The following is a 20,000-nucleotide window of genomic DNA, read 5'->3' on the forward strand; positions in this document are numbered from 1 at the left end:
GTACTAACCAGGCCCGACCCTGCTTAGCTTCCGAGATCAGACGAGATCGGGCGTACCCAGGCTGGTATGGCCGTAAGCGAGAAACAATCTCTTGCTACAACATATATAGTCAAAGTGAGTCTGATAAAACAGACATTTAGTCAATTCATCATTAAATGCTTAATACAAGGCAGTGTTGCTGATGAAATAGTGCAAGAGCACACCCTCGTGGACAAAATGCTTACAGCACCTGGTATTCCCAGGCGGTCTCCCATCCAAGTACTAACCAGGCCCGACCCTGCTTAGCTTCCGAGATCAGACGAGATCGGGCGTACCCAGGCTGGTATGGCCGTAAGCGAGAAACAATCTCTTGCTACAACATATATAGTCAAATTGAGTGTGATAAACAGACATTGTATTTTCACCAATTAGATAAGCAGCTTGAACTTTGTGTCACTGAAAAAGTAGAAGAAATTATAAACACTGTTCCCATCACTTTTTAGCACAGGTAGTTGGATAAAATACAAACTTTATTTCCTTTCATCATTTGAACAGGGCAAAGGAGCACAAAGCACACACAAGCTGCATTCAGCAACAATATTCTTGTTTGTCTTATAAATACAAGGCAGATGCTAATTGAAAACACAAGGAAATTTGATCCTATTAAAAAGGCAGGAAGCTGCATTTAGTCAATTCATCATTAAATGCTTACTACAAGGCAGTGTTGCTGATGAAATAGTGCAGGGGCACACCCTCGTGGACAAAATGCTTACAGCACCTGGTATTCCCAGGCGGTCTCCCATCCAAGTACTAACCAGTCCCGACCCTGCTTAGCTTCCGAGATCAGACGAGATCGGGCGTACCCAGGCTGGTATGGCCGTAAGCGAGAAACAATCTCTTGCTACAACATATATAGTCAAAGTGAGTCTGATAAAACAGACATTTAGTCAATTCATCATTAAATGCTTAATACAAGGCAGTGTTGCTGATGAAATAGTGCAAGAGCACGCCCTCATGGACAAAATGCTTACAGCACCTGGTATTCCCAGGCGGTCTCCCATCCAAGTACTAACCAGGCCCGACCCTGCTTAGCTTCCGAGATCAGACGAGATCGGGCGTACCCAGGCTGGTATGGCCGTAAGCGAGAAACAATCTCTTGCTACAACATATATAGTCAAAGTGAGTCTGATAAAACAGACATTTAGTCAATTCATCATTAAATGCTTAATACAAGGCAGTGTTGCTGATGAAATAGTGCAAGAGCACACCCTCGTGGACAAAATGCTTACAGCACCTGGTATTCCCAGGCGGTCTCCCATCCAAGTACTAACCAGGCCCGACCCTGCTTAGCTTCCGAGATCAGACGAGATCGGGCGTACCCAGGCTGGTATGGCCGTAAGCGAGAAACAATCTCTTGCTACAACATATATAGTCAAAGTGAGTCTGATAAAACAGACATTTAGTCAATTCATCATTAAATGCTTAATACAAGGCAGTGTTGCTGATGAAATAGTGCAAGAGCACACCCTCGTGGACAAAATGCTTACAGCACCTGGTATTCCCAGGCGGTCTCCCATCCAAGTACTAACCAGGCCCGACCCTGCTTAGCTTCCGAGATCAGACGAGATCGGGCGTACCCAGGCTGGTATGGCCGTAAGCGAGAAACAATCTCTTGCTACAACATATATAGTCAAAGTGAGTCTGATAAAACAGACATTTAGTCAATTCATCATTAAATGCTTAATACAAGGCAGTGTTGCTGATGAAATAGTGCAAGAGCACGCCCTCATGGACAAAATGCTTACAGCACCTGGTATTCCCAGGCGGTCTCCCATCCAAGTACTAACCAGGCCCGACCCTGCTTAGCTTCCGAGATCAGACGAGATCGGGCGTACCCAGGCTGGTATGGCCGTAAGCGAGAAACAATCTCTTGCTACAACATATATAGTCAAAGTGAGTCTGATAAAACAGACATTTAGTCAATTCATCATTAAATGCTTAATACAAGGCAGTGTTGCTGATGAAATAGTGCAAGAGCACACCCTCGTGGACAAAATGCTTACAGCACCTGGTATTCCCAGGCGGTCTCCCATCCAAGTACTAACCAGGCCCGACCCTGCTTAGCTTCCGAGATCAGACGAGATCGGGCGTACCCAGGCTGGTATGGCCGTAAGCGAGAAACAATCTCTTGCTACAACATATATAGTCAAAGTGAGTCTGATAAAACAGACATTTAGTCAATTCATCATTAAATGCTTAATACAAGGCAGTGTTGCTGATGAAATAGTGCAAGAGCACACCCTCGTGGACAAAATGCTTACAGCACCTGGTATTCCCAGGCGGTCTCCCATCCAAGTACTAACCAGGCCCGACCCTGCTTAGCTTCCGAGATCAGACGAGATCGGGCGTACCCAGGCTGGTATGGCCGTAAGCGAGAAACAATCTCTTGCTACAACATATATAGTCAAATTGAGTGTGATAAACAGACATTGTATTTTCACCAATTAGATAAGCAGCTTGAACTTTGTGTCACTGAAAAAGTAGAAGAAATTATAAACACTGTTCCCATCACTTTTTAGCACAGGTTGTTGGATAAAATACAAACTTTATTTCCTTTCATCATTTGAACAGGGCAAAGGAGCACAAAGCACACACAAGCTGCATTCAGCAACAATATTCTTGTTTGTCTTATAAATACAAGGCAGATGCTAATTGAAAACACAAGGAAATTTGATCCTATTAAAAAGGCAGGAAGCTGCATTTAGTCAATTCATCATTAAATGCTTACTACAAGGCAGTGTTGCTGATGAAATAGTGCAAGAGCACACCCTCGTGGACAAAATGCTTACAGCACCTGGTATTCCCAGGCGGTCTCCCATCCAAGTACTAACCAGGCCCGACCCTGCTTAGCTTCCGAGATCAGACGAGATCGGGCGTACCCAGGCTGATATGGCCGTAAGCGAGAAACAATCTCTTGCTACAACATATATAGTCAAAGTGAGTCTGATAAAACAGACATTTAGTCAATTCATCATTAAATGCTTAATACAAGGCAGTGTTGCTGATGAAATAGTGCAAGAGCACGCCCTCGTGGACAAAATGCTTACAGCACCTGGTATTCCCAGGCGGTCTCCCATCCAAGTACTAACCAGGCCCGACCCTGCTTAGCTTCCGAGATCAGACGAGATCGGGCGTACCCAGGCTGGTATGGCCGTAAGCGAGAAACAATCTCTTGCTACAACATATATAGTCAAAGTGAGTCTGATAAAACAGACATTTAGTCAATTCATCATTAAATGCTTAATACAAGGCAGTGTTGCTGATGAAATAGTGCAAGAGCACACCCTCGTGGACAAAATGCTTACAGCACCTGGTATTCCCAGGCGGTCTCCCATCCAAGTACTAACCAGGCCCGACCCTGCTTAGCTTCCGAGATCAGACGAGATCGGGCGTACCCAGGCTGGTATGGCCGTAAGCGAGAAACAATCTCTTGCTACAACATATATAGTCAAAGTGAGTCTGATAAAACAGACATTTAGTCAATTCATCATTAAATGCTTAATACAAGGCAGTGTTGCTGATGAAATAGTGCAAGAGCACACCCTCGTGGACAAAATGCTTACAGCACCTGGTATTCCCAGGCGGTCTCCCATCCAAGTACTAACCAGGCCCGACCCTGCTTAGCTTCCGAGATCAGACGAGATCGGGCGTACCCAGGCTGGTATGGCCGTAAGCGAGAAACAATCTCTTGCTACAACATATATAGTCAAAGTGAGTCTGATAAAACAGACATTTAGTCAATTCATCATTAAATGCTTAATACAAGGCAGTGTTGCTGATGAAATAGTGCAAGAGCACGCCCTCATGGACAAAATGCTTACAGCACCTGGTATTCCCAGGCGGTCTCCCATCCAAGTACTAACCAGGCCCGACCCTGCTTAGCTTCCGAGATCAGACGAGATCGGGCGTACCCAGGCTGGTATGGCCGTAAGCGAGAAACAATCTCTTGCTACAACATATATAGTCAAAGTGAGTCTGATAAAACAGACATTTAGTCAATTCATCATTAAATGCTTAATACAAGGCAGTGTTGCTGATGAAATAGTGCAAGAGCACACCCTCGTGGACAAAATGCTTACAGCACCTGGTATTCCCAGGCGGTCTCCCATCCAAGTACTAACCAGGCCCGACCCTGCTTAGCTTCCGAGATCAGACGAGATCGGGCGTACCCAGGCTGGTATGGCCGTAAGCGAGAAACAATCTCTTGCTACAACATATATAGTCAAAGTGAGTCTGATAAAACAGACATTTAGTCAATTCATCATTAAATGCTTAATACAAGGCAGTGTTGCTGATGAAATAGTGCAAGAGCACACCCTCGTGGACAAAATGCTTACAGCACCTGGTATTCCCAGGCGGTCTCCCATCCAAGTACTAACCAGGCCCGACCCTGCTTAGCTTCCGAGATCAGACGAGATCGGGCGTACCCAGGCTGGTATGGCCGTAAGCGAGAAACAATCTCTTGCTACAACATATATAGTCAAATTGAGTGTGATAAACAGACATTGTATTTTCACCAATTAGATAAGCAGCTTGAACTTTGTGTCACTGAAAAAGTAGAAGAAATTATAAACACTGTTCCCATCACTTTTTAGCACAGGTTGTTGGATAAAATACAAACTTTATTTCCTTTCATCATTTGAACAGGGCAAAGGAGCACAAAGCACACACAAGCTGCATTCAGCAACAATATTCTTGTTTGTCTTATAAATACAAGGCAGATGCTAATTGAAAACACAAGGAAATTTGATCCTATTAAAAAGGCAGGAAGCTGCATTTAGTCAATTCATCATTAAATGCTTACTACAAGGCAGTGTTGCTGATGAAATAGTGCAAGAGCACACCCTCGTGGACAAAATGCTTACAGCACCTGGTATTCCCAGGCGGTCTCCCATCCAAGTACTAACCAGGCCCGACCCTGCTTAGCTTCCGAGATCAGACGAGATCGGGCGTACCCAGGCTGATATGGCCGTAAGCGAGAAACAATCTCTTGCTACAACATATATAGTCAAAGTGAGTCTGATAAAACAGACATTTAGTCAATTCATCATTAAATGCTTAATACAAGGCAGTGTTGCTGATGAAATAGTGCAAGAGCACGCCCTCGTGGACAAAATGCTTACAGCACCTGGTATTCCCAGGCGGTCTCCCATCCAAGTACTAACCAGGCCCGACCCTGCTTAGCTTCCGAGATCAGACGAGATCGGGCGTACCCAGGCTGGTATGGCCGTAAGCGAGAAACAATCTCTTGCTACAACATATATAGTCAAAGTGAGTCTGATAAAACAGACATTTAGTCAATTCATCATTAAATGCTTAATACAAGGCAGTGTTGCTGATGAAATAGTGCAAGAGCACACCCTCGTGGACAAAATGCTTACAGCACCTGGTATTCCCAGGCGGTCTCCCATCCAAGTACTAACCAGGCCCGACCCTGCTTAGCTTCCGAGATCAGACGAGATCGGGCGTACCCAGGCTGGTATGGCCGTAAGCGAGAAATAATCTCTTGCTACAACATATATAGTCAAAGTGAGTGTGATAGACATTGCATTTTCACCAATTAGATAAGCAGCTTGAACTTTGTGTCACTGAAAAAGTAGAAGAAATTACAAACACTGTTCCCATCACTTTTTAGCACAGGTAGTTGGATAAAATACAAACTTTATTTCCTTTCATCATTTGAACAGGGCAAAGGAGCACAAAGCACACACAAGCTGCATTCAGCAACAATATTCTTGTTTGTCTTATAAATACAAGGCAGATGCTAATTGAAAACACAAGGAAATTTGATCCTATTAAAAAGGCAGGAAGCTGCATTTAGTCAATTCATCATTAAATGCTTACTACAAGGCAGTGTTGCTGATGAAATAGTGCAGGGGCACACCCTCGTGGACAAAATGCTTACAGCACCTGGTATTCCCAGGCGGTCTCCCATCCAAGTACTAACCAGGCCCGACCCTGCTTAGCTTCCGAGATCAGACGAGATCGGGCGTACCCAGGCTGGTATGGCCGTAAGCGAGAAACAATCTCTTGCTACAACATATATAGTCAAAGTGAGTCTGATAAAACAGACATTTAGTCAATTCATCATTAAATGCTTACTACAAGGCAGTGTTGCTGATGAAATAGTGCAAGAGCACACCCTCGTGGACAAAATGCTTACAGCACCTGGTATTCCCAGGCGGTCTCCCATCCAAGTACTAACCAGGCCCGACCCTGCTTAGCTTCCGAGATCAGACGAGATCTGGCGTACCCAGGCTGGTATGGCCGGAAGCGAGAAACAATTACTTGCTACAACATATATAGTCAAAGTGAGTCTGATAAAACAGACATTTAGTCAATTCATCATTAAATGCTTAATACAAGGCAGTGTTGCTGATGAAATAGTGCAAGAGCACACCCTCGTGGACAAAATGCTTACAGCACCTGGTATTCCCAGGCGGTCTCCCATCCAAGTACTAACCAGGCCCGACCCTGCTTAGCTTCCGAGATCAGACGAGATCGGGCGTACCCAGGCTGGTATGGCCGTAAGCGAGAAACAATCTCTTGCTACAACATATATAGTCAAAGTGAGTCTGATAAAACAGACATTTAGTCAATTCATCATTAAATGCTTAATACAAGGCAGTGTTGCTGATGAAATAGTGCAAGAGCACACCCTCGTGGACAAAATGCTTACAGCACGTGGTATTCCCAGGCGGTCTCCCATCCAAGTACTAACCAGGCCCGACCCTGCATAGCTTCCGAGATCAGACGAGATCGGGCGTACCCAGGCTGGTATGGCCGTAAGCGAGAAACAATCTCTTGCTACAACATATATAGTCAAAGTGAGTGTGATAAACAGACATTGCATTTTCACCAATTAGATAAGCAGCTTGAACTTTGTGTCACTGAAAAAGTAGAAGAAATTACAAACACTGTTCCCATCACTTTTTAGCACAGGTAGTTGGATAAAATACAAACTTTATTTCCTTTCATCATTTCAACAGGGCAAAGGAGCACAATGCACACACAAGCTGCATTCAGCAACAATATTCTTGTTTGTCTTATAAATACAAGGCAGATGCTAATTGAAAACACAAGGAAATTTGATCCTATTAAAAAGGCAGGAAGCTGCATTTAGTCAATTCATCATTAAATGCTTACTACAAGGCAGTGTTGCTGATGAAATAGTGCAGGGGCACACCCTCGTGGACAAAATGCTTACAGCACCTGGTATTCCCAGGCGGTCTCCCATCCAAGTACTAACCAGGCCCGACCCTGCTTAGCTTCCGAGATCAGACGAGATCGGGCGTACCCAGGCTGGTATGGCCGTAAGCGAGAAACAATCTCTTGCTACAACATATATAGTCAAAGTGAGTCTGATAAAACAGACATTTAGTCAATTCATCATTAAATGCTTACTACAAGGCAGTGTTGCTGATGAAATAGTGCAAGAGCACACCCTCGTGGACAAAATGCTTACAGCACCTGGTATTCCCAGGCGGTCTCCCATCCAAGTACTAACCAGGCCCGACCCTGCTTAGCTTCCGAGATCAGACGAGATCTGGCGTACCCAGGCTGGTATGGCCGGAAGCGAGAAACAATTACTTGCTACAACATATATAGTCAAAGTGAGTCTGATAAAACAGACATTTAGTCAATTCATCATTAAATGCTTAATACAAGGCAGTGTTGCTGATGAAATAGTGCAAGAGCACACCCTCGTGGACAAAATGCTTACAGCACCTGGTATTCCCAGGCGGTCTCCCATCCAAGTACTAACCAGGCCCGACCCTGCTTAGCTTCCGAGATCAGACGAGATCGGGCGTACCCAGGCTGGTATGGCCGTAAGCGAGAAACAATCTCTTGCTACAACATATATAGTCAAAGTGAGTCTGATAAAACAGACATTTAGTCAATTCATCATTAAATGCTTAATACAAGGCAGTGTTGCTGATGAAATAGTGCAAGAGCACACCCTCGTGGACAAAATGCTTACAGCACGTGGTATTCCCAGGCGGTCTCCCATCCAAGTACTAACCAGGCCCGACCCTGCATAGCTTCCGAGATCAGACGAGATCGGGCGTACCCAGGCTGGTATGGCCGTAAGCGAGAAACAATCTCTTGCTACAACATATATAGTCAAAGTGAGTGTGATAAACAGACATTGCATTTTCACCAATTAGATAAGCAGCTTGAACTTTGTGTCACTGAAAAAGTAGAAGAAATTACAAACACTGTTCCCATCACTTTTTAGCACAGGTAGTTGGATAAAATACAAACTTTATTTCCTTTCATCATTTCAACAGGGCAAAGGAGCACAATGCACACACAAGCTGCATTCAGCAACAATATTCTTGTTTGTCTTATAAATACAAGGCAGATGCTAATTGAAAACACAAGGAAATTTGATCCTATTAAAAAGGCAGGAAGCTGCATTTAGTCAATTCATCATTAAATGCTTACTACAAGGCAGTGTTGCTGATGAAATAGTGCAGGGGCACACCCTCGTGGACAAAATGCTTACAGCACCTGGTATTCCCAGGCGGTCTCCCATCCAAGTACTAACCAGGCCCGACCCTGCTTAGCTTCCGAGATCAGACGAGATCGGGCGTACCCAGGCTGGTATGGCCGTAAGCGAGAAACAATCTCTTGCTACAACATATATAGTCGAAGTGAGTCTGATAAAACAGAAATTTAGTCAATTCATCATTAAATGCTTAATACAAGGCAGTGTTGCTGATGAAATAGTGCAAGAGCACACCCTCGTGGACAAAATGCTTACAGCACCTGGTATTCCCAGGCGGTCTCCCATCCAAGTACTAACCAGGCCCGACACTGCTTAGCTTCCGAGATCAGACGAGATCGGGCGTACCCAGGCTGGTATGGCCGTAAGCGAGAAACAATCTCTTGCTACAACATATATAGTCAAAGTGAGTCTGATAAAACAGACATTTAGTCAATTCATCATTAAATGCTTAATACAAGGCAGTGTTGCTGATGAAATAGTGCAAGAGCACACCCTCGTGGACAAACTGCTTACAGCACCTGGTATTCCCAGGCGGTCTCCCATCCAAGTACTAACCAGGCCCGACCCTGCTTAGCTTCCGAGATCAGACGAGATCGGGCGTACCCAGGCTGGTATGGCCGTAAGCGAGAAACAATCTCTTGCTACAACATATATAGTCAAAGTGAGTGTGATAAACAGACATTGCATTTTCACCAATTAGATAAGCAGCTTGAACTTTGTGTCACTGAAAAAGTAGAAGAAATTACAAACACTGTTCCCATCACTTTTTAGCACAGGTAGTTGGATAAAATACAAACTTTATTTCCTTTCATCATTTCAACAGGGCAAAGGAGCACAATGCACACACAAGCTGCATTCAGCAACAATATTCTTGTTTGTCTTATAAATACAAGGCAGATGCTAATTGAAAACACAAGGAAATTTGATCCTATTAAAAAGGCAGGAAGCTGCATTTAGTCAATTCATCATTAAATGCTTACTACAAGGCAGTGTTGCTGATGAAATAGTGCAGGGGCACACCCTCGTGGACAAAATGCTTACAGCACCTGGTATTCCCAGGCGGTCTCCCATCCAAGTACTAACCAGGCCCGACCCTGCTTAGCTTCCGAGATCAGACGAGATCAGGCGTACCCAGGCTGGTATGGCCGTAAGCGAGAAACAATCTCTTGCTACAACATATATAGTCAAAGTGAATCTGATAAAACAGACATTTAGTCAATTCATCATTAAATGCTTAATACAAGGCAGTGTTGCTGATGAAATAGTGCAAGAGCACACCCTCGTGGACAAAATGCTTACAGCACCTGGTATTCCCAGGCGGTCTCCCATCCAAGTACTAACCAGGCCCGACCCTGCTTAGCTTCCGAGATCAGACGAGATCGGGCGTACCCAGGCTGGTATGGCCGTAAGCGAGAAACAATCTCTTGCTACAACATATATAGTCAAAGTGAGTCTGATAAAACAGACATTTAGTCAATTCATCATTAAATGCTTACTACAAGGCAGTGTTGCTGATGAAATAGTGCAAGAGCACACCCTCGTGGACAAAATGCTTACAGCACCTGGTATTCCCAGGCGGTCTCCCATCCAAGTACTAACCAGGCCCGACCCTGCTTAGCTTCCGAGATCAGACGAGATCTGGCGTACCCAGGCTGGTATGGCCGGAAGCGAGAAACAATTACTTGCTACAACATATATAGTCAAAGTGAGTCTGATAAAACAGACATTTAGTCAATTCATCATTAAATGCTTAATACAAGGCAGTGTTGCTGATGAAATAGTGCAAGAGCACACCCTCGTGGACAAAATGCTTACAGCACCTGGTATTCCCAGGCGGTCTCCCATCCAAGTACTAACCAGGCCCGACCCTGCTTAGCTTCCGAGATCAGACGAGATCGGGCGTACCCAGGCTGGTATGGCCGTAAGCGAGAAACAATCTCTTGCTACAACATATATAGTCAAAGTGAGTCTGATAAAACAGACATTTAGTCAATTCATCATTAAATGCTTAATACAAGGCAGTGTTGCTGATGAAATAGTGCAAGAGCACACCCTCGTGGACAAAATGCTTACAGCACCTGGTATTCCCAGGCGGTCTCCCATCCAAGTACTAACCAGGCCCGACCCTGCATAGCTTCCGAGATCAGACGAGATCGGGCGTACCCAGGCTGGTATGGCCGTAAGCGAGAAACAATCTCTTGCTACAACATATATAGTCAAAGTGAGTGTGATAAACAGACATTGCATTTTCACCAATTAGATAAGCAGCTTGAACTTTGTGTCACTGAAAAAGTAGAAGAAATTACAAACACTGTTCCCATCACTTTTTAGCACAGGTAGTTGGATAAAATACAAACTTTATTTCCTTTCATCATTTGAACAGGGCAAAGGAGCACAAAGCACACACAAGCTGCATTCAGCAACAATATTCTTGTTTGTCTTATAAATACAAGGCAGATGCTAATTGAAAACACAAGGAAATTTGATCCTATTAAAAAGGCAGGAAGCTGCATTTAGTCAATTCATCATTAAATGCTTACTACAAGGCAGTGTTGCTGATGAAATAGTGCAGGGGCACACCCTCGTGGACAAAATGCTTACAGCACCTGGTATTCCCAGGCGGTCTCCCATCCAAGTACTAAGCAGGCCCGACCCTGCTTAGCTTCCGAGATCAGACGAGATCGGGCGTACCCAGGCTGGTATGGCCGTAAGCGAGAAACAATCTCTTGCTACAACATATATAGTCAAAGTGAGTCTGATAAAACAGACATTTAGTCAATTCATCATTAAATGCTTAATACAAGGCAGTGTTGCTGATGAAATAGTGCAAGAGCACACCCTCGTGGACAAAATGCTTACAGCACCTGGTATTCCCAGGAGGTCTCCCATCCAAGTACTAACCAGGCCCGACCCTGCTTAGCTTCCGAGATCAGACGAGATCGGGCGTACCCAGGCTGGTATGGCCGTAAGCGAGAAACAATCTCTTGCTACAACATATATAGTCAAAGTGAGTCTGATAAAACAGACATTTAGTCAATTCATCATTAAATGCTTAATACAAGGCAGTGTTGCTGATGAAATAGTGCAAGAGCACACCCTCGTGGACAAAATGCTTACAGCACCTGGTATTCCCAGGAGGTCTCCCATCCAAGTACTAACCAGGCCCGACCCTGCTTAGCTTCCGAGATCAGACGAGATCGGGCGTACCCAGGCTGGTATGGCCGTAAGCGAGAAACAATCTCTTGCTACAACATATATAGTCAAAGTGAGTCTGATAAAACAGACATTTAGTCAATTCATCATTAAATGCTTAATACAAGGCAGTGTTGCTGATGAAATAGTGCAAGAGCACACCCTCGTGGACAAAATGCTTACAGCACCTGGTATTCCCAGGCGGTCTCCCATCCAAGTACTAACCAGGCCCGACCCTGCTTAGCTTCCGAGATCAGACGGGATCGGGCGTACCCAGGCTGGTATGGCCGTAAGCGAGAAACAATCTCTTGCTACAACATATATAGTCAAAGTGAGTCTGATAAAACAGACATTTAGTCAATTCATCATTAAATGCTTAATACAAGGCAGTGTTGCTGATGAAATAGTGCAAGAGCACACCCTCGTGGACAAACTGCTTACAGCACCTGGTATTCCCAGGCGGTCTCCCATCCAAGTACTAACCAGGCCCGACCCTGCTTAGCTTCCGAGATCAGACGAGATCGGGCGTACCCAGGCTGGTATGGCCGTAAGCGAGAAACAATCTCTTGCTACAACATATATAGTCAAAGTGAGTGTGATAAACAGACATTGCATTTTCACCAATTAGATAAGCAGCTTGAACTTTGTGTCACTGAAAAAGTAGAAGAAATTACAAACACTGTTCCCATCACTTTTTAGCACAGGTAGTTGGATAAAATACAAACTTTATTTCCTTTCATCATTTCAACAGGGCAAAGGAGCACAAAGCACACACAAGCTGCATTCAGCAACAATATTCTTGTTTGTCTTATAAATACAAGGCAGATGCTAATTGAAAACACAAGGAAATTTGATCCTATTAAAAAGGCAGGAAGCTGCATTTAGTCAATTCATCATTAAATGCTTACTACAAGGCAGTGTTGCTGATGAAATAGTGCAGGGGCACACCCTCGTGGACAAAATGCTTACAGCACCTGGTATTCCCAGGCGGTCTCCCATCCAAGTACTAACCAGGCCCGACCCTGCTTAGCTTCCGAGATCAGACGAGATCGGGCGTACCCAGGCTGGTATGGCCGTAAGCGAGAAACAATCTCTTGCTACAACATATATAGTCAAAGTGAGTCTGATAAAACAGACATTTAGTCAATTCATCATTAAATGCTTAATACAAGGCAGTGTTGCTGATGAAATAGTGCAAGAGCACACCCTCGTGGACAAAATGCTTACAGCACCTGGTATTCCCAGGAGGTCTCCCATCCAAGTACTAACCAGGCCCGACCCTGCTTAGCTTCCGAGATCAGACGAGATCGGGCGTACCCAGGCTGGTATGGCCGTAAGCGAGAAACAATCTCTTGCTACAACATATATAGTCAAAGTGAGTGTGATAAACAGACATTGCATTTTCACCAATTAGATAAGCAGCTTGAACTTTGTGTCACTGAAAAAGTAGAAGAAATTACAAACACTGTTCCCATCACTTTTTAGCACAGGTAGTTGGATAAAATACAAACTTTATTTCCTTTCATCATTTGAACAGGGCAAAGGAGCACAAAGCACACACAAGCTGCATTCAGCAACAATATTCTTGTTTGTCTTATAAATACAAGGCAGATGCTAATTGAAAACACAAGGAAATTTGATCCTATTAAAAAGGCAGGAAGCTGCATTTAGTCAATTCATCATTAAATGCTTACTACAAGGCAGTGTTGCTGATGAAATAGTGCAGGGGCACACCCTCGTGGACAAAATGCTTACAGAACCTGGTATTCCCAGGCGGTCTCCCATCCAAGTACTAACCAGGCCCGACCCTGCTTAGCTTCCGAGATCAGACGAGATCGGGCGTACCCAGGCTGGTATGGCCGTAAGCGAGAAACAATCTCTTGCTACAACATATATAGTCAAAGTGAGTCTGATAAAACAGACATTTAGTCAATTCATCATTAAATGCTTAATACAAGGCAGTGTTGCTGATGAAATAGTGCAAGAGCACACCCTCGTGGACAAACTGCTTACAGCACCTGGTATTCCCAGGCGGTCTCCCATCCAAGTACTAACCAGGCCCGACCCTGCTTAGCTTCCGAGATCAGACGAGATCGGGCGTACCCAGGCTGGTATGGCCGTAAGCGAGAAACAATCTCTTGCTACAACATATATAGTCAAAGTGAGTGTGATAAACAGACATTGCATTTTCACCAATTAGATAAGCAGCTTGAACTTTGTGTCACTGAAAAAGTAGAAGAAATTACAAACACTGTTCCCATCACTTTTTAGCACAGGTAGTTGGATAAAATACAAACTTTATTTCCTTTCATCATTTCAACAGGGCAAAGGAGCACAAAGCACACACAAGCTGCATTCAGCAACAATATTCTTGTTTGTCTTATAAATACAAGGCAGATGCTAATTGAAAACACAAGGAAATTTGATCCTATTAAAAAGGCAGGAAGCTGCATTTAGTCAATTCATCATTAAATGCTTACTACAAGGCAGTGTTGCTGATGAAATAGTGCAGGGGCACACCCTCGTGGACAAAATGCTTACAGCACCTGGTATTCCCAGGCGGTCTCCCATCCAAGTACTAACCAGGCCCGACCCTGCTTAGCTTCCGAGATCAGACGAGATCGGGCGTACCCAGGCTGGTATGGCCGTAAGCGAGAAACAATCTCTTGCTACAACATATATAGTCAAAGTGAGTCTGATAAAACAGACATTTAGTCAATTCATCATTAAATGCTTAATACAAGGCAGTGTTGCTGATGAAATAGTGCAAGAGCACACCCTCGTGGACAAAATGCTTACAGCACCTGGTATTCCCAGGAGGTCTCCCATCCAAGTACTAACCAGGCCCGACCCTGCTTAGCTTCCGAGATCAGACGAGATCGGGCGTACCCAGGCTGGTATGGCCGTAAGCGAGAAACAATCTCTTGCTACAACATATATAGTCAAAGTGAGTGTGATAAACAGACATTGCATTTTCACCAATTAGATAAGCAGCTTGAACTTTGTGTCACTGAAAAAGTAGAAGAAATTACAAACACTGTTCCCATCACTTTTTAGCACAGGTAGTTGGATAAAATACAAACTTTATTTCCTTTCATCATTTGAACAGGGCAAAGGAGCACAAAGCACACACAAGCTGCATTCAGCAACAATATTCTTGTTTGTCTTATAAATACAAGGCAGATGCTAATTGAAAACACAAGGAAATTTGATCCTATTAAAAAGGCAGGAAGCTGCATTTAGTCAATTCATCATTAAATGCTTACTACAAGGCAGTGTTGCTGATGAAATAGTGCAGGGGCACACCCTCGTGGACAAAATGCTTACAGAACCTGGTATTCCCAGGCGGTCTCCCATCCAAGTACTAACCAGGCCCGACCCTGCTTAGCTTCCGAGATCAGACGAGATCGGGCGTACCCAGGCTGGTATGGCCGTAAGCGAGAAACAATCTCTTGCTACAACATATATAGTCAAAGTGAGTCTGATAAAACAGACATTTAGTCAATTCATCATTAAATGCTTAATACAAGGCAGTGTTGCTGATGAAATAGTGCAAGAGCACACCCTCGTGGACAAAATGCTTACAGCACCTGGTATTCCCAGGAGGTCTCCCATCCAAGTACTAACCAGGCCCGACCCTGCTTAGCTTCCGAGATCAGACGAGATCGGGCGTACCCAGGCTGGTATGGCCGTAAGCGAGAAACAATCTCTTGCTACAACATATATAGTCAAAGTGAGTGTGATAAACAGACATTGCATTTTCACCAATTAGATAAGCAGCTTGAACTTTGTGTCACTGAAAAAGTAGAAGAAATTACAAACACTGTTCCCATCACTTTTTAGCACAGGTAGTTGGATAAAATACAAACTTTATTTCCTTTCATCATTTCAACAGGGCAAAGGAGCACAAAGCACACACAAGCTGCATTCAGCAACAATATTCTTGTTTGTCTTATAAATACAAGGCAGATGCTAATTGAAAACACAAGGAAATTTGATCCTATTAAAAAGGCAGGAAGCTGCATTTAGTCAATTCATCATTAAATGCTTACTACAAGGCAGTGTTGCTGATGAAATAGTGCAAGAGCACACCCTCGTGGACAAAATGCTTACAGCACCTGGTATTCCCAGGAGGTCTCCCATCCAAGTACTAACCAGGCCCGACCCTGCTTAGCTTCCGAGATCAGACGAGATCGGGCGTACCCAGGCTGGTATGGCCGTAAGCGAGAAACAATCTCTTGCTACAACATATATAGTCAAAGTGAGTCTGATAAAACAGACATTTAGTCAATTCATCATTAAATGCTTAATACAAGGCAGTGTTGCTGATGAAATAGTGCAAGAGCACACCCTCGTGGACAAAATGCTTACAGCACCTGGTATTCCCAGGAGGTCTCCCATCCAAGTACTAACCAGGCCCGACCCTGCTTAGCTTCCGAGATCAGACGAGATCGGGCGTACCCAGGCTGGTATGGCCGTAAGCGAGAAACAATCTCTTGCTACAACATATATAGTCAAAGTGAGTCTGATAAAACAGACATTTAGTCAATTCATCATTAAATGCTTAATACAAGGCAGTGTTGCTGATGAAATAGTGCAAGAGCACACCCTCGTGGACAAAATGCTTACAGCACCTGGTATTCCCAGGCGGTCTCCCATCCAAGTACTAACCAGGCCCGACCCTGCTTAGCTTCCGAGATCAGACGGGATCGGGCGTACCCAGGCTGGTATGGCCGTAAGCGAGAAACAATCTCTTGCTACAACATATATAGTCAAAGTGAGTCTGATAAAACAGACATTTAGTCAATTCATCATTAAATGCTTAATACAAGGCAGTGTTGCTGATGAAATAGTGCAAGAGCACACCCTCGTGGACAAACTGCTTACAGCACCTGGTATTCCCAGGCGGTCTCCCATCCAAGTACTAACCAGGCCCGACCCTGCTTAGCTTCCGAGATCAGACGAGATCGGGCGTACCCAGGCTGGTATGGCCGTAAGCGAGAAACAATCTCTTGCTACAACATATATAGTCAAAGTGAGTGTGATAAACAGACATTGCATTTTCACCAATTAGATAAGCAGCTTGAACTTTGTGTCACTGAAAAAGTAGAAGAAATTACAAACACTGTTCCCATCACTTTTTAGCACAGGTAGTTGGATAAAATACAAACTTTATTTCCTTTCATCATTTCAACAGGGCAAAGGAGCACAAAGCACACACAAGCTGCATTCAGCAACAATATTCTTGTTTGTCTTATAAATACAAGGCAGATGCTAATTGAAAACACAAGGAAATTTGATCCTATTAAAAAGGCAGGAAGCTGCATTTAGTCAATTCATCATTAAATGCTTACTACAAGGCAGTGTTGCTGATGAAATAGTGCAGGGGCACACCCTCGTGGACAAAATGCTTACAGCACCTGGTATTCCCAGGCGGTCTCCCATCCAAGTACTAACCAGGCCCGACCCTGCTTAGCTTCCGAGATCAGACGAGATCGGGCGTACCCAGGCTGGTATGGCCGTAAGCGAGAAACAATCTCTTGCTACAACATATATAGTCAAAGTGAGTCTGATAAAACAGACATTTAGTCAATTCATCATTAAATGCTTAATACAAGGCAGTGTTGCTGATGAAATAGTGCAAGAGCACACCCTCGTGGACAAAATGCTTACAGCACCTGGTATTCCCAGGAGGTCTCCCATCCAAGTACTAACCAGGCCCGACCCTGCTTAGCTTCCGAGATCAGACGAGATCGGGCGTACCCAGGCTGGTATGGCCGTAAGCGAGAAACAATCTCTTGCTACAACATATATAGTCAAAGTGAGTCGGATAAAACAGACATTTAGTCAATTCATCATTAAATGCTTAATACAAGGCAGTGTTGCTGATGAAATAGTGCAAGAGCACACCCTCGTGGACAAACTGCTTACAGCACCTGGTATTCCCAGGCGGTCTCCCATCCAAGTACTAACCAGGCCCGACCCTGCTTAGCTTCCGAGATCAGACGAGATCGGGCGTACCCAGGCTGGTATGGCCGTAAGCGAGAAACAATCTCTTGCTACAACATATATAGTCAAAGTGAGTGTGATAAACAGACATTGCATTTTCACCAATTAGATAAGCAGCTTGAACTTTGTGTCACTGAAAAAGTAGAAGAAATTACAAACACTGTTCCCATCACTTTTTAGCACAGGTAGTTGGATAAAATACAAACTTTATTTCCTTTCATCATTTCAACAGGGCAAAGGAGCACAAAGCACACACAAGCTGCATTCAGCAACAATATTCTTGTTTGTCTTATAAATACAAGGCAGATGCTAATTGAAAACACAAGGAAATTTGATCCTATTAAAAAGGCAGGAAGCTGCATTTAGTCAATTCATCATTAAATGCTTACTACAAGGCAGTGTTGCTGATGAAATAGTGCAGGGGCACACCCTCGTGGACAAAATGCTTACAGCACCTGGTATTCCCAGGCGGTCTCCCATCCAAGTACTAACCAGGCCCGACCCTGCTTAGCTTCCGAGATCAGACGAGATCGGGCGTACCCAGGCTGGTATGGCCGTAAGCGAGAAACAATCTCTTGCTACAACATATATAGTCAAAGTGAATCTGATAAAACAGACATTTAGTCAATTCATCATTAAATGCTTAATACAAGGCAGTGTTGCTGATGAAATAGTGCAAGAGCACACCCTCGTGGACAAAATGCTTACAGCACCTGGTATTCCCAGGCGGTCTCCCATCCAAGTACTAACCAGGCCCGACCCTGCTTAGCTTCCGAGATCAGACGAGATCGGGCGTACCCAGGCAGGTATGGCCGTAAGCGAGAAACAATCTCTTGCTACAACATATATAGTCAAAGTGAGTCTGATAAAACAGACATTTAGTCAATTCATCATTAAATGCTTACTACAAGGCAGTGTTGCTGATGAAATAGTGCAAGAGCACACCCTCGTGGACAAAATGCTTACAGCACCTGGTATTCCCAGGCGGTCTCCCATCCAAGTACTAACCAGGCCCGACCCTGCTTAGCTTCCGAGATCAGACGAGATCTGGCGTACCCAGGCTGGTATGGCCGGAAGCGAGAAACAATTACTTGCTACAACATATATAGTCAAAGTGAGTCTGATAAAACAGACATTTAGTCAATTCATCATTAAATGCTTAATACAAGGCAGTGTTGCTGATGAAATAGTGCAAGAGCACACCCTCGTGGACAAAATGCTTACAGCACCTGGTATTCCCAGGCGGTCTCCCATCCAAGTACTAACCAGGCCCGACCCTGCTTAGCTTCCGAGATCAGACGAGATCGGGCGTACCCAGGCTGGTATGGCCGTAAGCGAGAAACAATCTCTTGCTACAACATATATAGTCAAAGTGAGTCTGATAAAACAGACATTTAGTCAATTCATCATTAAATGCTTAATACAAGGCAGTGTTGCTGATGAAATAGTGCAAGAGCACACCCTCGTGGACAAAATGCGTACAGCACCTGGTATTCCCAGGCGGTCTCCCATCCAAGTACTAACCAGGCCCGACCCTGCATAGCTTCCGAGATCAGACGAGATCGGGCGTACCCAGGCTGGTATGGCCGTAAGCGAGAAACAATCTCTTGCTACAACATATATAGTCAAAGTGAGTGTGATAAACAGACATTGCATTTTCACCAATTAGATAAGCAGCTTGAACTTTGTGTCACTGAAAAAGTAGAAGAAATTACAAACACTGTTCCCATCACTTTTTAGCACAGGTAGTTGGATAAAATACAAACTTTATTTCCTTTCATCATTTCAACAGGGCAAAGGAGCACAAAGCACACACAAGCTGCATTCAGCAACAATATTCTTGTTTGTCTTATAAATACAAGGCAGATGCTAATTGAAAACACAAGGAAATTTGATCCTATTAAAAAGGCAGGAAGCTGCATTTAGTCAATTCATCATTAAATGCTTACTACAAGGCAGTGTTGCTGATGAAATAGTGCAGGGGCACACCTTCGTGGACAAAATGCTTACAGCACCTGGTATTCCCAGGCGGTCTCCCATCCAAGTACTAACCAGGCCCGACCCTGCTTAGCTTCCGAGATCAGACGAGATCGGGCGTACCCAGGCTGGTATGGCCGTAAGCGAGAAACAATCTCTTGCTACAACATATATAGTCAAAGTGAGTCTGATAAAACAGACATTTAGTCAATTCATCATTAAATGCTTAATACAAGGCAGTGTTGCTGATGAAATAGTGCAAGAGCACACC

General features: G+C 44.2%; 61 non-coding genes across 61 annotated transcripts in view; all 61 read right to left on the reverse strand.

Annotated features, from left to right (window-relative positions):
• LOC145856737 (5S ribosomal RNA) overlaps positions 1 to 78 on the reverse strand; it is a 119-nt gene extending 41 nt beyond the window's left edge. The window contains exon 1 of the ribosomal RNA XR_014377628.1: positions 1 to 78. This exon is cut by the window's left edge and continues 41 nt beyond it. This is a non-coding gene — a ribosomal RNA (5S ribosomal RNA).
• Positions 79 to 217: 139 nt separating this feature from the next.
• On the reverse strand, positions 218 to 336 carry LOC145856738 (5S ribosomal RNA). The gene has a single exon (XR_014377629.1). It is a non-coding gene; the product is annotated as a 5S ribosomal RNA (ribosomal RNA).
• Positions 337 to 745: 409 nt separating this feature from the next.
• On the reverse strand, positions 746 to 864 carry LOC145886611 (5S ribosomal RNA). Its single transcript, XR_014398196.1, has one exon. It is a non-coding gene; the product is annotated as a 5S ribosomal RNA (ribosomal RNA).
• Positions 865 to 1,003: 139 nt separating this feature from the next.
• Positions 1,004 to 1,122, reverse strand: LOC145856739 (5S ribosomal RNA). The gene has a single exon (XR_014377630.1). It is a non-coding gene; the product is annotated as a 5S ribosomal RNA (ribosomal RNA).
• Positions 1,123 to 1,261: 139 nt separating this feature from the next.
• On the reverse strand, positions 1,262 to 1,380 carry LOC145856740 (5S ribosomal RNA). The gene has a single exon (XR_014377631.1). It is a non-coding gene; the product is annotated as a 5S ribosomal RNA (ribosomal RNA).
• A 139-nt stretch (positions 1,381 to 1,519) lies between these two features.
• Positions 1,520 to 1,638, reverse strand: LOC145856742 (5S ribosomal RNA). The gene has a single exon (XR_014377633.1). It is a non-coding gene; the product is annotated as a 5S ribosomal RNA (ribosomal RNA).
• A 139-nt stretch (positions 1,639 to 1,777) lies between these two features.
• Positions 1,778 to 1,896, reverse strand: LOC145856743 (5S ribosomal RNA). Its single transcript, XR_014377634.1, has one exon. It is a non-coding gene; the product is annotated as a 5S ribosomal RNA (ribosomal RNA).
• A 139-nt stretch (positions 1,897 to 2,035) lies between these two features.
• On the reverse strand, positions 2,036 to 2,154 carry LOC145856744 (5S ribosomal RNA). The gene has a single exon (XR_014377635.1). It is a non-coding gene; the product is annotated as a 5S ribosomal RNA (ribosomal RNA).
• A 139-nt stretch (positions 2,155 to 2,293) lies between these two features.
• Positions 2,294 to 2,412, reverse strand: LOC145856745 (5S ribosomal RNA). The gene has a single exon (XR_014377636.1). It is a non-coding gene; the product is annotated as a 5S ribosomal RNA (ribosomal RNA).
• A 409-nt stretch (positions 2,413 to 2,821) lies between these two features.
• On the reverse strand, positions 2,822 to 2,940 carry LOC145883379 (5S ribosomal RNA). The gene has a single exon (XR_014394954.1). It is a non-coding gene; the product is annotated as a 5S ribosomal RNA (ribosomal RNA).
• Positions 2,941 to 3,079: 139 nt separating this feature from the next.
• LOC145856746 (5S ribosomal RNA) lies at positions 3,080 to 3,198 on the reverse strand. The gene has a single exon (XR_014377637.1). It is a non-coding gene; the product is annotated as a 5S ribosomal RNA (ribosomal RNA).
• Positions 3,199 to 3,337: 139 nt separating this feature from the next.
• LOC145856747 (5S ribosomal RNA) lies at positions 3,338 to 3,456 on the reverse strand. Its single transcript, XR_014377638.1, has one exon. It is a non-coding gene; the product is annotated as a 5S ribosomal RNA (ribosomal RNA).
• A 139-nt stretch (positions 3,457 to 3,595) lies between these two features.
• Positions 3,596 to 3,714, reverse strand: LOC145856748 (5S ribosomal RNA). Its single transcript, XR_014377639.1, has one exon. It is a non-coding gene; the product is annotated as a 5S ribosomal RNA (ribosomal RNA).
• A 139-nt stretch (positions 3,715 to 3,853) lies between these two features.
• Positions 3,854 to 3,972, reverse strand: LOC145856749 (5S ribosomal RNA). The gene has a single exon (XR_014377640.1). It is a non-coding gene; the product is annotated as a 5S ribosomal RNA (ribosomal RNA).
• A 139-nt stretch (positions 3,973 to 4,111) lies between these two features.
• On the reverse strand, positions 4,112 to 4,230 carry LOC145856750 (5S ribosomal RNA). Its single transcript, XR_014377641.1, has one exon. It is a non-coding gene; the product is annotated as a 5S ribosomal RNA (ribosomal RNA).
• A 139-nt stretch (positions 4,231 to 4,369) lies between these two features.
• On the reverse strand, positions 4,370 to 4,488 carry LOC145856751 (5S ribosomal RNA). The gene has a single exon (XR_014377642.1). It is a non-coding gene; the product is annotated as a 5S ribosomal RNA (ribosomal RNA).
• A 409-nt stretch (positions 4,489 to 4,897) lies between these two features.
• LOC145883380 (5S ribosomal RNA) lies at positions 4,898 to 5,016 on the reverse strand. Its single transcript, XR_014394955.1, has one exon. It is a non-coding gene; the product is annotated as a 5S ribosomal RNA (ribosomal RNA).
• Positions 5,017 to 5,155: 139 nt separating this feature from the next.
• On the reverse strand, positions 5,156 to 5,274 carry LOC145856753 (5S ribosomal RNA). The gene has a single exon (XR_014377644.1). It is a non-coding gene; the product is annotated as a 5S ribosomal RNA (ribosomal RNA).
• Positions 5,275 to 5,413: 139 nt separating this feature from the next.
• Positions 5,414 to 5,532, reverse strand: LOC145856754 (5S ribosomal RNA). Its single transcript, XR_014377645.1, has one exon. It is a non-coding gene; the product is annotated as a 5S ribosomal RNA (ribosomal RNA).
• A 405-nt stretch (positions 5,533 to 5,937) lies between these two features.
• On the reverse strand, positions 5,938 to 6,056 carry LOC145856755 (5S ribosomal RNA). Its single transcript, XR_014377646.1, has one exon. It is a non-coding gene; the product is annotated as a 5S ribosomal RNA (ribosomal RNA).
• A 139-nt stretch (positions 6,057 to 6,195) lies between these two features.
• LOC145851591 (5S ribosomal RNA) lies at positions 6,196 to 6,314 on the reverse strand. Its single transcript, XR_014373443.1, has one exon. It is a non-coding gene; the product is annotated as a 5S ribosomal RNA (ribosomal RNA).
• A 139-nt stretch (positions 6,315 to 6,453) lies between these two features.
• LOC145856756 (5S ribosomal RNA) lies at positions 6,454 to 6,572 on the reverse strand. Its single transcript, XR_014377647.1, has one exon. It is a non-coding gene; the product is annotated as a 5S ribosomal RNA (ribosomal RNA).
• A 139-nt stretch (positions 6,573 to 6,711) lies between these two features.
• LOC145852118 (5S ribosomal RNA) lies at positions 6,712 to 6,830 on the reverse strand. Its single transcript, XR_014373972.1, has one exon. It is a non-coding gene; the product is annotated as a 5S ribosomal RNA (ribosomal RNA).
• Positions 6,831 to 7,239: 409 nt separating this feature from the next.
• Positions 7,240 to 7,358, reverse strand: LOC145856757 (5S ribosomal RNA). The gene has a single exon (XR_014377648.1). It is a non-coding gene; the product is annotated as a 5S ribosomal RNA (ribosomal RNA).
• A 139-nt stretch (positions 7,359 to 7,497) lies between these two features.
• Positions 7,498 to 7,616, reverse strand: LOC145851592 (5S ribosomal RNA). The gene has a single exon (XR_014373444.1). It is a non-coding gene; the product is annotated as a 5S ribosomal RNA (ribosomal RNA).
• A 139-nt stretch (positions 7,617 to 7,755) lies between these two features.
• LOC145856758 (5S ribosomal RNA) lies at positions 7,756 to 7,874 on the reverse strand. The gene has a single exon (XR_014377649.1). It is a non-coding gene; the product is annotated as a 5S ribosomal RNA (ribosomal RNA).
• Positions 7,875 to 8,013: 139 nt separating this feature from the next.
• Positions 8,014 to 8,132, reverse strand: LOC145852119 (5S ribosomal RNA). Its single transcript, XR_014373973.1, has one exon. It is a non-coding gene; the product is annotated as a 5S ribosomal RNA (ribosomal RNA).
• A 409-nt stretch (positions 8,133 to 8,541) lies between these two features.
• LOC145856759 (5S ribosomal RNA) lies at positions 8,542 to 8,660 on the reverse strand. Its single transcript, XR_014377650.1, has one exon. It is a non-coding gene; the product is annotated as a 5S ribosomal RNA (ribosomal RNA).
• Positions 8,661 to 8,799: 139 nt separating this feature from the next.
• On the reverse strand, positions 8,800 to 8,918 carry LOC145885228 (5S ribosomal RNA). The gene has a single exon (XR_014396809.1). It is a non-coding gene; the product is annotated as a 5S ribosomal RNA (ribosomal RNA).
• Positions 8,919 to 9,057: 139 nt separating this feature from the next.
• Positions 9,058 to 9,176, reverse strand: LOC145856760 (5S ribosomal RNA). Its single transcript, XR_014377651.1, has one exon. It is a non-coding gene; the product is annotated as a 5S ribosomal RNA (ribosomal RNA).
• Positions 9,177 to 9,585: 409 nt separating this feature from the next.
• Positions 9,586 to 9,704, reverse strand: LOC145882901 (5S ribosomal RNA). The gene has a single exon (XR_014394473.1). It is a non-coding gene; the product is annotated as a 5S ribosomal RNA (ribosomal RNA).
• Positions 9,705 to 9,843: 139 nt separating this feature from the next.
• Positions 9,844 to 9,962, reverse strand: LOC145856761 (5S ribosomal RNA). The gene has a single exon (XR_014377652.1). It is a non-coding gene; the product is annotated as a 5S ribosomal RNA (ribosomal RNA).
• Positions 9,963 to 10,101: 139 nt separating this feature from the next.
• On the reverse strand, positions 10,102 to 10,220 carry LOC145851593 (5S ribosomal RNA). Its single transcript, XR_014373445.1, has one exon. It is a non-coding gene; the product is annotated as a 5S ribosomal RNA (ribosomal RNA).
• Positions 10,221 to 10,359: 139 nt separating this feature from the next.
• Positions 10,360 to 10,478, reverse strand: LOC145856762 (5S ribosomal RNA). The gene has a single exon (XR_014377653.1). It is a non-coding gene; the product is annotated as a 5S ribosomal RNA (ribosomal RNA).
• Positions 10,479 to 10,617: 139 nt separating this feature from the next.
• On the reverse strand, positions 10,618 to 10,736 carry LOC145885826 (5S ribosomal RNA). The gene has a single exon (XR_014397410.1). It is a non-coding gene; the product is annotated as a 5S ribosomal RNA (ribosomal RNA).
• A 409-nt stretch (positions 10,737 to 11,145) lies between these two features.
• LOC145884885 (5S ribosomal RNA) lies at positions 11,146 to 11,264 on the reverse strand. The gene has a single exon (XR_014396465.1). It is a non-coding gene; the product is annotated as a 5S ribosomal RNA (ribosomal RNA).
• A 139-nt stretch (positions 11,265 to 11,403) lies between these two features.
• LOC145881701 (5S ribosomal RNA) lies at positions 11,404 to 11,522 on the reverse strand. Its single transcript, XR_014393272.1, has one exon. It is a non-coding gene; the product is annotated as a 5S ribosomal RNA (ribosomal RNA).
• Positions 11,523 to 11,661: 139 nt separating this feature from the next.
• LOC145881712 (5S ribosomal RNA) lies at positions 11,662 to 11,780 on the reverse strand. Its single transcript, XR_014393283.1, has one exon. It is a non-coding gene; the product is annotated as a 5S ribosomal RNA (ribosomal RNA).
• Positions 11,781 to 11,919: 139 nt separating this feature from the next.
• On the reverse strand, positions 11,920 to 12,038 carry LOC145854624 (5S ribosomal RNA). Its single transcript, XR_014375509.1, has one exon. It is a non-coding gene; the product is annotated as a 5S ribosomal RNA (ribosomal RNA).
• Positions 12,039 to 12,177: 139 nt separating this feature from the next.
• On the reverse strand, positions 12,178 to 12,296 carry LOC145856764 (5S ribosomal RNA). Its single transcript, XR_014377655.1, has one exon. It is a non-coding gene; the product is annotated as a 5S ribosomal RNA (ribosomal RNA).
• A 409-nt stretch (positions 12,297 to 12,705) lies between these two features.
• LOC145856765 (5S ribosomal RNA) lies at positions 12,706 to 12,824 on the reverse strand. The gene has a single exon (XR_014377656.1). It is a non-coding gene; the product is annotated as a 5S ribosomal RNA (ribosomal RNA).
• Positions 12,825 to 12,963: 139 nt separating this feature from the next.
• On the reverse strand, positions 12,964 to 13,082 carry LOC145881723 (5S ribosomal RNA). The gene has a single exon (XR_014393294.1). It is a non-coding gene; the product is annotated as a 5S ribosomal RNA (ribosomal RNA).
• A 409-nt stretch (positions 13,083 to 13,491) lies between these two features.
• LOC145885623 (5S ribosomal RNA) lies at positions 13,492 to 13,610 on the reverse strand. Its single transcript, XR_014397206.1, has one exon. It is a non-coding gene; the product is annotated as a 5S ribosomal RNA (ribosomal RNA).
• Positions 13,611 to 13,749: 139 nt separating this feature from the next.
• On the reverse strand, positions 13,750 to 13,868 carry LOC145856766 (5S ribosomal RNA). The gene has a single exon (XR_014377657.1). It is a non-coding gene; the product is annotated as a 5S ribosomal RNA (ribosomal RNA).
• Positions 13,869 to 14,277: 409 nt separating this feature from the next.
• Positions 14,278 to 14,396, reverse strand: LOC145856767 (5S ribosomal RNA). The gene has a single exon (XR_014377658.1). It is a non-coding gene; the product is annotated as a 5S ribosomal RNA (ribosomal RNA).
• Positions 14,397 to 14,535: 139 nt separating this feature from the next.
• Positions 14,536 to 14,654, reverse strand: LOC145881736 (5S ribosomal RNA). Its single transcript, XR_014393306.1, has one exon. It is a non-coding gene; the product is annotated as a 5S ribosomal RNA (ribosomal RNA).
• A 409-nt stretch (positions 14,655 to 15,063) lies between these two features.
• Positions 15,064 to 15,182, reverse strand: LOC145885624 (5S ribosomal RNA). Its single transcript, XR_014397207.1, has one exon. It is a non-coding gene; the product is annotated as a 5S ribosomal RNA (ribosomal RNA).
• A 139-nt stretch (positions 15,183 to 15,321) lies between these two features.
• LOC145881747 (5S ribosomal RNA) lies at positions 15,322 to 15,440 on the reverse strand. Its single transcript, XR_014393317.1, has one exon. It is a non-coding gene; the product is annotated as a 5S ribosomal RNA (ribosomal RNA).
• A 409-nt stretch (positions 15,441 to 15,849) lies between these two features.
• Positions 15,850 to 15,968, reverse strand: LOC145881758 (5S ribosomal RNA). Its single transcript, XR_014393328.1, has one exon. It is a non-coding gene; the product is annotated as a 5S ribosomal RNA (ribosomal RNA).
• A 139-nt stretch (positions 15,969 to 16,107) lies between these two features.
• Positions 16,108 to 16,226, reverse strand: LOC145881769 (5S ribosomal RNA). Its single transcript, XR_014393339.1, has one exon. It is a non-coding gene; the product is annotated as a 5S ribosomal RNA (ribosomal RNA).
• A 139-nt stretch (positions 16,227 to 16,365) lies between these two features.
• On the reverse strand, positions 16,366 to 16,484 carry LOC145854636 (5S ribosomal RNA). The gene has a single exon (XR_014375520.1). It is a non-coding gene; the product is annotated as a 5S ribosomal RNA (ribosomal RNA).
• Positions 16,485 to 16,623: 139 nt separating this feature from the next.
• LOC145856768 (5S ribosomal RNA) lies at positions 16,624 to 16,742 on the reverse strand. The gene has a single exon (XR_014377659.1). It is a non-coding gene; the product is annotated as a 5S ribosomal RNA (ribosomal RNA).
• Positions 16,743 to 17,151: 409 nt separating this feature from the next.
• LOC145856769 (5S ribosomal RNA) lies at positions 17,152 to 17,270 on the reverse strand. The gene has a single exon (XR_014377660.1). It is a non-coding gene; the product is annotated as a 5S ribosomal RNA (ribosomal RNA).
• A 139-nt stretch (positions 17,271 to 17,409) lies between these two features.
• Positions 17,410 to 17,528, reverse strand: LOC145881780 (5S ribosomal RNA). Its single transcript, XR_014393350.1, has one exon. It is a non-coding gene; the product is annotated as a 5S ribosomal RNA (ribosomal RNA).
• Positions 17,529 to 17,667: 139 nt separating this feature from the next.
• LOC145856770 (5S ribosomal RNA) lies at positions 17,668 to 17,786 on the reverse strand. The gene has a single exon (XR_014377661.1). It is a non-coding gene; the product is annotated as a 5S ribosomal RNA (ribosomal RNA).
• Positions 17,787 to 18,195: 409 nt separating this feature from the next.
• Positions 18,196 to 18,314, reverse strand: LOC145856771 (5S ribosomal RNA). Its single transcript, XR_014377662.1, has one exon. It is a non-coding gene; the product is annotated as a 5S ribosomal RNA (ribosomal RNA).
• A 139-nt stretch (positions 18,315 to 18,453) lies between these two features.
• On the reverse strand, positions 18,454 to 18,572 carry LOC145881645 (5S ribosomal RNA). The gene has a single exon (XR_014393218.1). It is a non-coding gene; the product is annotated as a 5S ribosomal RNA (ribosomal RNA).
• A 139-nt stretch (positions 18,573 to 18,711) lies between these two features.
• On the reverse strand, positions 18,712 to 18,830 carry LOC145851594 (5S ribosomal RNA). The gene has a single exon (XR_014373446.1). It is a non-coding gene; the product is annotated as a 5S ribosomal RNA (ribosomal RNA).
• Positions 18,831 to 18,969: 139 nt separating this feature from the next.
• Positions 18,970 to 19,088, reverse strand: LOC145856772 (5S ribosomal RNA). The gene has a single exon (XR_014377663.1). It is a non-coding gene; the product is annotated as a 5S ribosomal RNA (ribosomal RNA).
• A 139-nt stretch (positions 19,089 to 19,227) lies between these two features.
• On the reverse strand, positions 19,228 to 19,346 carry LOC145851104 (5S ribosomal RNA). The gene has a single exon (XR_014372954.1). It is a non-coding gene; the product is annotated as a 5S ribosomal RNA (ribosomal RNA).
• Positions 19,347 to 19,755: 409 nt separating this feature from the next.
• Positions 19,756 to 19,874, reverse strand: LOC145856773 (5S ribosomal RNA). The gene has a single exon (XR_014377664.1). It is a non-coding gene; the product is annotated as a 5S ribosomal RNA (ribosomal RNA).
• Positions 19,875 to 20,000: the final 126 nt, after the last annotated feature.

This window comes from Salmo salar, chromosome 08 (assembly GCF_965601325.2).
Source record: "Salmo salar chromosome 08, fSalSal1, whole genome shotgun sequence".
Taxonomy (NCBI): domain Eukaryota; kingdom Metazoa; phylum Chordata; class Actinopteri; order Salmoniformes; family Salmonidae; genus Salmo; species Salmo salar.